This window comes from Nannospalax galili, unplaced genomic scaffold (assembly GCF_000622305.1).
Source record: "Nannospalax galili isolate Female #2095 unplaced genomic scaffold, S.galili_v1.0 scaffold337, whole genome shotgun sequence".
In the NCBI taxonomy this organism is placed as follows: domain Eukaryota; kingdom Metazoa; phylum Chordata; class Mammalia; order Rodentia; family Spalacidae; genus Nannospalax; species Nannospalax galili.
The window spans coordinates 2024512-2027388 of record NW_008340932.1 but is presented as its reverse complement, the minus strand read 5'-3'; positions in this window follow the sequence as shown (position 1 = coordinate 2027388).

The following is a 2877-nucleotide window of genomic DNA, read 5'->3' as shown; positions in this document are numbered from 1 at the left end:
ATATATATATATATATACCTTCCTGTAGACTGCTGACTGCTGAAAAACAAATCTTCCTAAAGTTTTAATAATCGAGAATAGCAGGATCGTGGTTAAGAAGATGGGTTCTTCAATCAACCTACCTAACTTCCAACTACTGCCTTAAACATTTGTACTACTATGTGGCCTTGGCCAATTATATAGTCTCTGAGTCTCAGTTTCTTAACTATAAAATGGGGTTAACTATCTCTATCACACAAAACTGTTGTGAGGGGCTGGAGAGACAGCTCAGCAGATAAGATCTCTTGCTGCTCAAGTATGAGTACCTGAAATTCGGGTCCCAGAAGTCCTATAAAAAGCTGGATATGGTGATTTGCATGCCTTTAATAACTCTAGCCCTGTGGGACAGAGGGCAGAGACAGGATCACTAAGGTTTGCTGGTTAGCAGCCTAGCTCTAGGTTCAGTGAGAGACACTATCTCAAAGAAATAAGACAGAAGGGCTCAAGAGATGGCTCAGCAGTTAAGAGCACTTGCTGTTCTTCCAGAGAACCCAGGTTCGATTCCCAGCACCCATACGGTAGCTACCAACCATCCTTAACTCCAGTTCCAGGGGACCCAAGACCTTTGACCTCCACAGGCATTGCAACATGGGCACACCTACCTACATGCAGGCAATACAATCATACACACAAAATAAAAATAAGTATTTTAAATGGTTATAAAAAAGAATTGTTAAAATAGGAGCGGTAGTACACTTGTGTATAATACTAGCACTTAAGAGGTAGAGGTAGAAAAATCAGGAGTTCAAGCCCATCCTTGCCTACAAAGCAAGCCCAGCTTGAGCTACCTGAGAGTTCCTCAAAAATTTTTTTAAAGAATGAATTGTGGGTTGTAGCTCAGTTGGTAGTATTTGCCCAGTGTGCACTATGTCCTGGGTTCCATCCTCAGCACCCCATGAACCAGGAATAGTGGTAAATGCCTATTATCCCAGCAGAAGACCCAAAAGCTCAAGGTTATCTTTGGCTACTTAGAAAGTTCAAGGCAGGCCCAGGCTGCAAAAGGTTCTATCTTTTTTTTTTTAAAGGAGGGGTGGTACTGAAAAGATGGCTCAGAAGTCAAAAGCACTGGCTGCTCTTGCAAAGCACCCAAGTTTGGTTCCCAGCACCGAAATGGTGGCTAACAGTCATTCATAACTCTGGTTCCAGGCTATCTGATGCCCTCTTCTGGCCTCCACAGGTATTACACACATGTGGTTGGTGCACATACATACATGTAGGCAGAACACTCATACACACAAAACAATCAAAACCATTAAAAGAATTGCTGGGGCTGGAGAGATGGCTCAGCAGTTAAGAACACTAGTTGTTCTTGCAGAAGACCTGGGTTCGAATCCCAGCACCCACATGACAGCTAACAACTGTCCACAACTCTGGTTCCAGGGGATCCGATGGCCTCTTCTGTCCTCTTGGGCACTGCAGGACATGGGTGTACTTACCTACAGGCAGGCAATACACTCATACACATAAAATGAAAACAGTAAATAAAATATTTTTAAAAAAGAATTGTTATGACCAGTATCTGCCCTACCTAAGAAAATCTTCAGTGGAGGATGAAGAGATGGCTCAGTGGTTAAGAGCACTGTGCTCCTCTTCAGAGGACCTGAGTTTGGTTCCCAGCACCCACATCAGGCAACTCACAACTGCCTGTGACACTAGCCAGGGGATCCAATGCCCTCTTCCACACGTGTACACACACACTTTAATTTTAAAAATTAAATGGAGTATCTACCAAAGTGAGATACACTTTGAACATGTTACCTCTATCCTAAAACAGCACTGTGGAACATATATTACTAACCTTTTTTTTGTTTTTGTTTTTGTTTTTCTTGAGACAGGGTCTCCCAGTAGCCCCAGCTGGCCTGGAACTATGTAGACCAGGCTGGCCTTGAACTCACAGAGATCCACCTGCCTCTGCCTCCTGAGTGCTGGGATTAAAGGTGTACACCACCACGGCTGGCTATATTACTGCTATTTTACAGATGAGAAAGTCACCAAGGTGACAAGTTCCCTTTTGCTTTCAAGGTACCAAATGTATGCACTCTACACATTTAAGTAACACTCATCAACTATAATCAGACCTTTCTTTATCTAACCTGGAATTCCACTCCTGCTCATTTAATCAAGCTGATAATAGTCATTATCTGCTCCCTCATATTTGTCTATCATGGCCAAAGACTAAAAAAGCATCATAACACTTGTTTGATGTGATCTAGTTTTAACCAAAGTGGAATGAGAAATGAATACATACTCAAGAAGATAATAATCATTCTTAGTGAGATAAATCTCGTTATCTAAGAATCTCCCATTGCTCAGGATATCTTCTACATCTAGTCTCCACCTCTAGCAAGTTCAAAAGCCAAAGACAGCTGGGTATGGTAGCACATGCCTTTAATCCCAACACTTGGGAAGCAGAGGAAAGCCTCCGTGAGTTCCAGGCCAGCCTGTTCTACATATCAAGTTCCAGCCAGCCAAGGCTTCATACTGAGACAATGTCTTTTTGAAAAAGGATGGGCTGGAGAGATGGCTCAGCAGTTAAGAACACTGGCTGTTCTTGCAGAAGACCCAAATTCAAATCCCAGCACCCACATGGAAGCTAACAACTGTCTGTAACTCCAGTTCCAGGGGATCCAACAGCCTCTTGGCTGTTGTCCTCCTTGGGCATTGCACAACACGGGTACACTTACCTACATGCAGGCAATACACACATACACATAAAAATAATAAATAAGCCAGGCAGGCATGGTGGCACTCGCCTTTAATCCCAGCACTCGGGAGGCAGAGGCAGGAGGATCTCTGTGAGTTCGAGGCCAGCCTGGTCTACATAGTGAGTTCCAGGAC